Source organism: Carassius auratus, chromosome 9 (genome assembly GCF_003368295.1).
Source record: "Carassius auratus strain Wakin chromosome 9, ASM336829v1, whole genome shotgun sequence".
In the NCBI taxonomy this organism is placed as follows: domain Eukaryota; kingdom Metazoa; phylum Chordata; class Actinopteri; order Cypriniformes; family Cyprinidae; genus Carassius; species Carassius auratus.
Window position 1 is genome coordinate 12,985,578 of NC_039251.1, and position 11,735 is coordinate 12,997,312.

Consider the following 11,735-nt stretch of genomic DNA (forward strand, 5'->3'; position numbering starts at 1 on the left):
GTGTATCTTGTATATTGACTCGGTCCACATTCATTAGCATAGAAAAGCATGTCAAGCCTGTGTGTATCTTTTCATCTGATCAGGTTGCCTTCTGTCTTTGTGTCTTTGTTTCTAGCTTCCTTTTAACCAATAGGTGTGTCACCCAAGAGCGACATTCCGCTACTCTTTCCACTGCCCTTCTCTCTTACATGCCTCTTCCGACATCAGTTTCTCCTCAGAAAGGTCTTCTTTCTTCAATACGTGATGGAGACGGCAGCATCTTGAGACACCCACACTCAGGATCGCTGTTTTGATCGAATCATAAAATTCCCCCAAAGCCGAACAATGGAAAACAATGAGGCACCTGCTAAATAATGAGCCATCAGTCAGCCGTGATGAGCCACGCAGGCATGATGACTCTTTAAAGTGGCCTGCGATGAATGTACAACCACACCTGAAATCCCCTCCAATGGAAATTCCCCCTCATACAAACACACAGTGTTCTCGGCGATCCAAATATGCCCTTATTTTTCCCCATATTTTCCTTGTGTTGTGAGATCAGAGAGTCACAGGCTTTTGTCTGTGAACTTGAAGGCAGAGCCGTGCTGCAGTTTCACTTGTGCTCATCATTGTCACTATCACCATCAGCGGTTTCAGTCCTTGCATGCACCACGTCACATGAATGCAAGGAGAAACTCTGCCTGGCTGAACAAAAGGCCAGCTGTTTGCTCTTGGCTCTTTTAACTGTGGCGTACGCGCGGGGAATTACTCCCCAAGTACAAGTCTTCTTTCTGTCTTTCTTCCGTTCTCCAAAGGTTAAAATAATCCCATCCTTCAGAATGCTGCCACAAAGCAGCCTCGTTTAGCTCAGCCAATGGCCAGAGCAAAGCCAATGTCAACATACTGTTTGGCTGTGATGGATATGAAATGAGTTTTGGTTGCCAGACAGAGGGTAAGGGGTGATTGACTGTGTGCCCTTTTCATGCCTTACACTGTAAAATCAGCTCGTTCACAGTGGCGACTCTCTCCTAGGTTTCCATATAGTGGTGACCCTCGTTGATCCCTGGTCCCCCAGCCAGTACTAGGTAGAACCACGGCACAAATGGAAGCTTTGTGAGCTTGAATGTACGCTGGTGCTCAAGGAGTCAAGAGGTCAATGCGGAGGGGAGGAGGGAAGTGGAGAGTGACAAACCTTAGGTTGTTTCCCTGTGGAGTTAAATGCGTTTCCTTCGACGTGATGGTTGGGAATGAACTTTTTGTTTAATTATCCATTTTAGATTCAGGCTTGAGCTTTAAAGGACAAATCCAATATCTATTTAGTGTTGTTGTTTTTTTTTTAAGTCTGTAATTGCTTAGGTGTGCAGACGTTGGACGATTGCCAGGTTAATGAACTTTCTGCTCATTGGGCCACTCAAGCATGCTTTCACATTCCCAAGTCTTTTTACCCGGGCCTGTAATCCCCCTCTGAGAGTTCACAGGCCTTGTGCAGGTCAATTCTAGGGTTGAAATTTCAATCAGCATTTAAACTTGATGTAAAAAGGGGGAAGAATAATCGGTTTTAGGTTTGTTTAGATTCTCTCAGGCCTGCATACTTTTCGTCTCACATGCATTAAAAGTCTAAATGCTGCTCCTCAGTAAATGCAGTTTTTTTTTTTGTAATAAATAGCATGTTTTTCAAATTTGAAGAATAATTAAAAGTATATAAAAAAATACACTAGCATTTAAATGAACACTCAGTTAAAAAAAAAAAAAAAAAAAGGCTCATTTTCCAACTCCCCTAGAGTTAAAAAATTGCGTTTTTTAAACAGTTCAGTTGAGTTGTTCTCTCACGAGGTCTTGGGAAAAAGTCCCATGATTTATTTCCACATCAAGATGCATGATCGGATACAATAAGCCTTGAATACCACTCCGGAGAGGTTTTCAAGATAGTGTGGATTTAGTGTGCATGAAGGGCACTGCACTTTGGCGTTTTTAAGATATGGGACAGTCTTGCGCACTTACTTCCTTTCGTGTGAACACGCTCTCAAGTGGCCAAGACCGTAAGTGTGTGGGTATTTGGACAAGGCATATGTAGTTGCAGAGTTGCTGGGGAATATTTTCAGATGCTGCGTTATATCACTGCACCTGAACAGCGTATATGTCAGGTGAATGTGAACCAAGTAGAACCACATGTGGGTTTATGAAATTATAAGCAAATCTTGCCTATAATAATTGCCATTTTAATAACGAATTATGCCAAGTGTGTGTCTAATACATTCGATTTATTCACAATAAAGACACCTGTTAACCTCAGATGGTGTGTATAGATTGAATTGTATGCGTTTTGTCATGTAAGATGGTTTGAGGTGTTTTCTTAACTTGTGTGTGGCTTCACAAGTTTGCCTGGAGCGTAGCTATGGTGTCATTAACATTCCAGCAGTCATGTCGGCACCGTTAACACTCCGCTACATGACAAGACAGCTCTGTCTGTAGCTCTCTACCTTGTAGAGACTTTCTTTCCAAAGTCTCGTACGTTTCTCACACCCCTACACCTGCCTACACAAACAAATACATATATACACAAACCAAACTGAATAACTAAGAAAGTAAAACCGGAATAGTTATTTTTGTTACACGTGGGTGTCACTTCTGACTCATATCATTCTTGTGCTGCCATTTGAAGAAGACGTCTACAAACATGTCATTTTTCACACCACTGTATCTGCCTTTCTTGACAGATGCAAGACAGGAACACTTCAGGTAATTATCTGTGTTATGTGGTATGTTTTGGAAAGCACTTGTTTTGCTAGGCTTGCACTAGGATTCAGCAGAAAAACGCCCCAACCGTTGGTAGGTGCGCTGGCCTAACTCTCTGTTTGCCCAAGGGATCTCAGCATTTTGGATCTATACCTCCAGGGCTCAGAAAAGGAGGTACATTTTGATAGTGATTCCAGGGGACCCACTCTGATATAATTAGTCTCTGTGCCTACATGTTTGCAGTGAGAGCCCTCTTGCCTCCGAGCCAAGAATGTACTAAGAATGACAAATATTGAAACCATGGAGCACAGTCATTACATTTATGTTCAGCTTGTTACCTAGTGTGTATATATATAAATATATTCTCATCTTGTCGATCGATATCTCTGTGTGAGGTTGCAGGTATTCTGTTCATCTCATTGTCTTAACCAAGCACTTTTGCAAGCTTTGCAGAACACTGCATAGAACTGCAGCGGTTACAAGACTGCTTCCTCTGTCTTGTAATCATACACAGACTAACTTAAAAAAACAAAAATTGGGTAAAAACTTTAGTATAGAGACCAATTCTCACTATGAACGAATTGCTTATTAGCATGTCTGTTATTAACATATTGGCTATTTATTAGTACTTGTAAAGCACATATTCTGCATGACCACATTCTATGTACCTAATCCTACACAATACTTTAAATTTAAGAACTAACTATTAATAAGCAGCAAATTAGCAGTTCATTGAGGCAAAAGTCTAAGTTAACAATGGGAATTGGACCTTTAAATAAAGTGTGACCATAAATTGTATATTCTTTTAAATGCATGCAAGAGTGGGACTGGCAGTAAACAATGTGTTATAGTTTTGACACTTTTTAGAAAAGCAACTTGTTCACAAGGATGCAAAGTAAGAATTTATTTTAAAGTTACAAAATATTTAAGAAAGAATATTTTTATTTGACATAATCTGTACAGAGATGACATCTGTTTAACTAAATGACTTTGTAACAAGCTAAGAAATAATTCTTATTAAATAGAAGACTGGAATATTAAAGACAGGAAGAGATTGTGTTTCATCGGTTTGCTGTACACAGTATAAAAAAATTAGACAGAGCTACAAATGGAATCCATAATGTTGTACCCTGATTATTAGGCCTCTTGAGAAGTATGAATAATTATTTTACAAATATTGGAATGGCCTTGCCACCTTATTATAATAGCTAAAATATTGGCCTCTTTGGTACAATTAATTAGGTACAATACATTTTTCACAAAATTCAGTTTTACTACAAAAATAACATTTTCGATGGCAGTTTTTTTTTTTTTTTTTTTTAACTAATCCCGCAACTTTTCAGTGCAAACATCGTAACAATCATCCGCTTTGGAAAGCAAGCGAAAGACCACATTTCAAGTATTGATAAAGAGTTAAAGACAAGCAGAAAGAAGAATTCAATTTGTTTGACATAGTTTCAGGATTATTACATTGCATAGTTCGTGCGGCACTTTATATTAAAAGGACTAAGGGCAAGGGTAGGTCCACCTCTATGTACCCTTTTGAAGGCTTTGCAATATGCAAGTGCTTTAAATTGTGCATTTCGAGAGTTTTCGCAAGTGCTGTACTCCCTGTAAACCAGCTGGACAGAATGGAAGCAGCTCCGCAGAACAAAACACTGCTGCGAGCGTTGTCAGCCACTGAAGTGTGCAGATGAAGGAAGCGGTGAAGTTTGCGCTGTACCGGTTAGACCTCAAGATCTAGTTATGCAGTCTGCTGCAGTCAGGATGTGCACATATTATTAGTAGAACGGCAGAAGTGGTTTTAGTTTCAAGGTGTTCTTGTCCAGAGGTGCTTACAGTTTGAGTAGAAGCCTCACAACAGAGATTTAGCAATGCCGCTGACAACTAGAGTCATTGCTATGGGAATGCCTCTGGGAACGACTGGGAAGATGACACGCGCTGATTTGGAAATCTCCATATCAGCTAGAATGATTTGTCATATTGTCTTTAGCTGTTGAAGTGCTGGTGTTCTGAAGTAGGAGATATGTCAGTGCTTGTACAAAGGGTCAAAAGGGTGACACCAGTTTGTCTAATTTTTGCTGTTGGAGAGGAAAATATTGGGCCATTTTTTTTAAGTCTAGAAATGGCAAACTAGAGATAAACCATTTGGTGATCCCTTTCCCTTATCATCCCAAAGCCTTTTTGTTGATTAGAAGGACCCACCTGTCATACATCTGATGATCTACTGCTTGATGCACACACACACACAAACGTGTGTGTGATTGTAGTTTGTGAGTGCACAAATATTAACAATCTATATGTATGGGGTTCAAAAAGACCATAAATATGACTGTCACTGCTTTCGTGTTATGTCTTAACATGGATTTTTCTCAGGCACAGCCACACTCCTCCACGATCATGTTAGGCACATCACGCTTGACGATGTTGTACTCGTCATCAAAGTAGAGCATGGACATGGTGCTGAGTTTGGTGGGTATGCAGCAGGAGTTGACCGAACCAGGACTGATGCCTCTCATGCGGTACTGGTTAACTACTGCTGTGTGAAATGATGAGGCAGAGCCTGGAACACCTGCCATGTAAAGCTGGGCAGCTGCCTTCACAGTAGTTCCCGTAGTACCCTGCTGGCGCGATGATCCAGTCGTTCCAGCCAATTAGCCGGAAGTCAATGTAAAACTGCTGTCGGCAGCACAAACCGCCATTGGTGCCGTCGCACTCCAGGCCTCGCTTTCGGATGTGGTGCTTGCTGTCTACCTGCTGGGCACGGACCACCAGGAATGGACGGTGTGAGGGATCACTTGGGTCCACCAGGATGGGCAGAACATTGGCAGCCTCGCAGCCCTCACAGTGAATGTCGAGGTCTTGTCGACGACCCCCTTTTGCAAGCATTTCCCGCACGGCTTCGGACACGGGGAAGGTGTGCCAGCCACTGCGTTTCAACTCCACACGCTTTTCCATCATGGGCCAGTGCACATTCTGTCCGCCTGGCTCATAGGAGCGCACCCTCACTGTCACCTTTCGCCGCAGTCCTTTTTCCTGAGTACCTGGCAACAGCTTGAAGTATAGCCACAGGTTTGCTTGCAACACATACAGGTTCTGATTCCCCTCATTTGAAATCAGGAAATAGAGGCTGGACTTTGATGGAGTCACATCGTCTGTAAAAAAACAAACAAGTTTGTTAATTCTCAAGTAGCGACTCTTTCTTACAAAAGAAGCTTGTTTATGTCTTTTCTCAGCCCAAACAGGTCGTGATTCTGCTGTTGACTACCTCTCCTTGGCCACATTCGTTGACATAAACCACTTAACTTTTCAAGATAGACTAGATGCCACAGTTCTGGGCCCAAGTCCAGTTGGACTCATAGTTTGGGCTGAAGATGTTGGGCCGGGTGGAAGGGTGGGGGGTCGGATGTGGGCCTTACCCCAGGGGGTTCATTGAGTTCACAGGGAGAACTGTGAAAACCCAGAGCTTCTGGAGCCGAAAGACTGACAACACAATGCATTGCAAGAGGTATTAGGAGACTGCTGTGGCACAGCCTAGCATTGAGCGTGTGCCCTTAAAATTAGACACATGATGAGGCATTGACATCACACTGGCCAGTTTCTAAATGCAACTGTGTAGCGAATTGTATTTAGAAAGTCCAAGATACAGAGTTTGTTTTTTTTTGTTGTTGTTGTTGTTGTAATTTGATTGTAATTATTTTTTGACCACCCAGAAAATTTGAAATTCACTTGTGACTCTGAAAGTTGCACATGAATCACATTCACTGTAATCCTGATTGGAATGCCAGAACTGTTTAATATTGGCAGGGTTTGAAACAGTAAAACCATGTTTGCCAACAGATTAGTTTGGTTTAATGTCAACAACTTGCTACAAAGGGTGGCTTCTTCAGTTGACAGCCTGAACTCACATACAGTAGTAGTCACATATGCACTCTCTGGATTGAAAAGACTTGAAAGCATGTTAAAAAGCTACAAATCAACCAGTAAATATCTGCATCTTACAGTATGCTATCAACTTTCAAAATGTTGTTATAGTTATTCTAGCTGTATAATATTATTAGCTGATTTTTTCAGGTGAGGGTGTTTTTAACCAAAAAAAAAAGAAAATTCAGGTTAAGCTAGTTAAGATACCTAGTTAAGACCATCATTCAAATGCATATGTTGGTGACAAGCAGTGCTGTTTCTTTTTAACAAGGCTGTCAAGACTCATTTTGCTGGGAACCCGGCCCTTTATATCCCACAGTGCACACACACAGTCAGAGTTCATCAGTGACGGAGAATCAAGCCCTGGAGAGGTGTCAGGTGTGAACAAGTATGTCCTATGATGATAGGGAACACATTCACTAAACTGATTACTCCACAATTTTACCTCAGTACCTGCCTTTATATGCCCCCTGGATACAAATATACTTGTATGGCCATGTGCTCAAGTGTTTCAGAACCTGTCTCAACAACTCCTGCTTAAAGTGGATCTAGTCAAACAAGGCTTTGTCCACTCTGCATTTTTCCAAGGCTGTGTGAACAGGGATGTTGTCAGTGTGGTGGGATACTTTATCCCCATAAATATCAACATTTTTCTACATTTGAATTTTCAACATATTTGCATAGAAACAAATGATTTGTGGAACACTTCAAAAACGTCTAAGATTTTATATTTTACTAGTTTGAGTTTGTTTACCTTGCTTGCTTCTACTGCATCCTGTGGTTCCCTCTGGCTGTTTAACTTTTATCATCTCTGTGCAAAGGTATGCAACTTGACAAATATTCATTTTAGCTATGCATACCGTAGGTATTTTTAGTTTGCTGAAATTTTTATTTTGTTGTCTTGTCAAATAGAGCATGGGCAAATGCACTTTTGACAAAATGGGCGTTAGCTTTGTTTCTGTAGATTGCTCTCATGCTTTAAATGCTTAATGTGAACTGCTTGTTGAAGATCAATAAGATCAAGACCATGGCCTGCTGCCTGATTAGATTTTGACTGTCTGCCAATCAGTTAGCACTACAGGGTCAAATTTCCTTGCTTGGATCAAATGTCAAAAAACAAAGATTTCCATTTTCAAAGATTCAGTTTGGCTCTTTGACCTTATGGCCACTGTGTCATGCCGAATAATGTCTAATAATGAAGTCTTAATACCCCGTGCTGAACTGGTCCAGAAGAGTTCAAGGAGTCAGAATGGTTACACTGACAAATGAGAAGCGAGCATCTACCGCTCCGCTCCTGTGGCTACGGGACACCAAATACTTCTGAAATGGCCCATAGGACAGTGTCAATAGAGACCTAAAATTGGCAGCCATCCTGTCCTGTACCTTGGCAGCCCTCTTCTCATTGCTCTCCTAAAGCATGGAGCCAGATAGGAGCCACCTTCTGGCTTGCGGTCATACCATATAACAGCACAGAAGAGCATGCAACACATGAGGCAACCCAAATGCCTGCTGCTGCAGTGATTTGCACATTGCATACTTCACAAATTCCTCTTTTTGTACCTCAGCAGAATGGATCTAGGGTTGTCCTAATGCTATACCCTGGCTGGCGGCCTTCACTTGAGGGGTTAGGGCCAGCTGGCCTTGAGGCAGATGGGGGTCCAGAGAGCCAGTATCATGATGCACTGCTGCTCACTGGTTCAAAGGTGTGGTGAATAAAAGGGGACACTGCAAAGAGGCCTGGTCGAGCTTTGATATTTGAAATGCATTTTCAGAGTAGGATATAAGAAGGCCATGCCCGCACCCCAGCCTCTCCGTCACCCACAACGACTCAAATGTCTCATGCATTATTCTGAGTGATTTCTTTTGTTTTCTTTTGTTGTTTTTGTTCCCAATGTTGACATATTGGGTTTAGCAAGAACGCACAGTACTCTCTCAATAATTGCCTTCTTTTGTTGCACTGTCATGAGTGCGCTCAGATCCTTCTTATTGGAGCAAGAAGTTCGGATAATGTCCAAGCTAATTGTGCTGCACAGTGTGTGAGACTGGAAGATAAAGAAGCCAGTTTTACAAGCTTAAATGTGTCAAACTGAGATATTGGAAAATTCTATTTAAAAAAAAAAAAGCAATTATAATGTTGGCATATCTGCTTTTCCTCTGTCCTTCCTGATAATTCTGATAGATTATGATTGTCTATATACAAAACTGGATTAAGGAACACTATTCACTGGTAGCTAGTTGCTTATTAGCACATATTAATATCTTATTCTGCATGACCATATTCTAGAAACTTACATTGATGGCTTAATGACATCATTAAAAAGGTGCAGAATGTTATCAGTGTTTATTTCCATACATTCTCTTGCAAATTGAACTGCACCATAGATTTATAATTGATGAACTGGTTATTCAAATGAAACCCAGAGTTTCATCAGTTCCCATCCTTTTTGACCAATGAAGTTTCATGACTTACTCCAGCATTCAGGGTTGCTGCATAAGTATTGTATTGTATTTATTTTATATATGTGTGTGTGTGTATATATATATATATATATATATATATATATATATATATATATATATATATATATATATATATATATATATAACATTTAATTTACATTGATTATATAAAATTTTTTAGACCTCATATTTCCAGTTTGTTCATGACCATGGAAAAACTGTAATCACTTCAAAGAAATGTGTACTTTAAAAAAAATAATAAAAGGCATTCGTTTTTATTGGTTTTAACAAATTATTTTATGGCTGAATTGTCTGTTAAAAGGCATGATAATGTTCTTGCCCTCTTATTAACAAATTATCTGTAATACTTTGATTGCCAGTTTTTTATGCTATCTTGGCGTTCCCTGGGAAGTTTTAGGATTTTAATTGCCTCAACAACCACCTAGCAAAGGTCATAATTTGACAAATTACTTATTTTCTGTCAGCATATCTAATTATATGTTAAGAGGGGATGATTTGTTCTAATTGCTCCAGTTACATAAAATATCAGATCAAGGATGTAGGTCTCATTAACCCTTAAAGACCAACTTAATTTACTGTATTACATTCGCAGAAAGAAACATTGATCAATCCTTATTGAGGTCATCAGATCTATATATATATATATATATATATATATATATATATATATATATATATATATATATATATATACACACACATACACACACACACACTCATAAATAATACAAAAGATGGAACTGGAAAATATGTGAAGTTTATCAAACCACTGATTTATGAAGTCCCCTCTCTGTTCGGATGCTGCTTATGAAGGCAGTAGGCATCTCAATAGGTATCGGAACTGACCCCACTAAATTCACAGCTTACTAAAGTACACAATGTAGTCATCGTTTACTGACACTATTGCTAATACTTTGGAAACAAAGTAGGCTTTCTGACCAGTAAATTATGTATTTGACTTGTAATATTTGTACATCTTGTGTATTCCAAACATGTTTTGTGATAAATGAACAAACACCCAAAAAATAAATTTACTCCATAAATTTAAGTTAATAATTTGTACTTGTATGCTTAATTATGCTCAGCTGTAGTGACATTATGCAGATGTTGCAAAATATAAAATATGCTTAAATATAATTATTTTAAGTTAACTAATAGATTGTCAACATTTCTGGAAGATGGAATATTCTCGATCTTGTACACACCTGACTCGGCAAAACTGATTATTTCCGACGTTTCTTCTTGCACCTCGTTGTGGGCAGCGTGTCCATCAAAGTTGGGAATTTCAACCCCCCCGTCCTCTCGAACTTTACCCGCGTGAAGTTTGCGAAGCGCCGTTACCATGGCAGCTTTGGGAATGGGATGAGTGATATTTGGTCTCTCTCTCATCTGCAGTCGGTTCAATATGTGCCTTTTAACCGCCTCCAGAAAGTCTGTGTCCATTCGGCCCGAATCATCCGGATGCCCGAGTCCACAAGAGGCACACTGAGACTCCTGAGACACAGTCTCAGCTCCCAGACTACACTGAACTGAGAGTATGCAAGCCATTAAACAGGTTACAGAGAGGATGGGAATACTCATTTTCTTAAATAACGTGTCCATACAACAAACAAATCAGTTCATGAATCCCTACCGTAAAACAATTTGACCTATAAACAGGACAGAGTTGTACTTCCAACAACCTCCTTAGACAGATGCCCATTCACCATCATGCTCGCGGTCACTTTTGTGAGACGTTCACAGAAAGTGTGTGTTTTATCGCCCAGTAAACACATTGAGTAATAATGAGGGCTAGTCGCGAAACCGTCAGTCTTTATTGACGCTAGTTAAAAGCGCGAAAAGTCTCCGCATCTCCAAGGGAACTGACAAATGGACGCGCGTGAAGAATCAAAACAAACCGGTTACTAATCTTGTGAGTTATTCCTTTAAAGGTCAGTGTAGTCAAGAAAAACCTTTCTTGTTTGAAGACAAAATGTCACTCTTTGTCTTTCCACCGGATATCAATAGCTCGTGCTCCTCTTCTCTCAGTAATAGTGTTGTGAATGGTGTATGTTCTCGCGTATGTCTTCAGCCTCGGGAGAGATGTTGTCCTTTGGTCTTTTCTCTCGTGTAATCACGACACTAAAGCACCTCGCGCTGAAACTTTTTTATAGTTCAAACCACGTGGGACGCTCGACCAACTGCGAGTGAGAGATTATGCGCTAAACAGGTTACGCTCACAGAGCCGCATCAGTCCAAAAAAAAAAAAAAAAAAAAGGGGGGAGCGAGCGAGCATGACCGCTGGATCTGTGTGTGACACGTAAGAGACATTTAACATCAACTTTTTTCATTGTGAAAACACAAGACTGCGGGGCTTTCATAACACAACGGAAATCGGTTTCTTTCAAGAAGCATAATAAAACATTGAAGCATAATATCAATTGCCAGTACTTGTTTTCACGTTAGTTTACACATCAAGCTATTATTATTATTTAACGTACAAAGCAAAACGTTTATGGTTTCATAGTCACTCATTTCAGACCGGTTTCTGTAATGATTAATACAATTATGCAGGCGCTTTTGCGACTTGTTTTAAGAAATTCTCTCAGGTGTCGCTTTGTTTGCCAGTATATTTC

General features: G+C 40.1%; 1 pseudogene; it reads right to left on the minus strand.

Annotated features, from left to right (window-relative positions):
- Positions 1–3,604: 3,604 nt before the first annotated feature.
- On the minus strand, positions 3,605–11,286 carry LOC113108410 (inhibin beta B chain-like; annotated as a pseudogene).
- Positions 11,287–11,735: the final 449 nt, after the last annotated feature.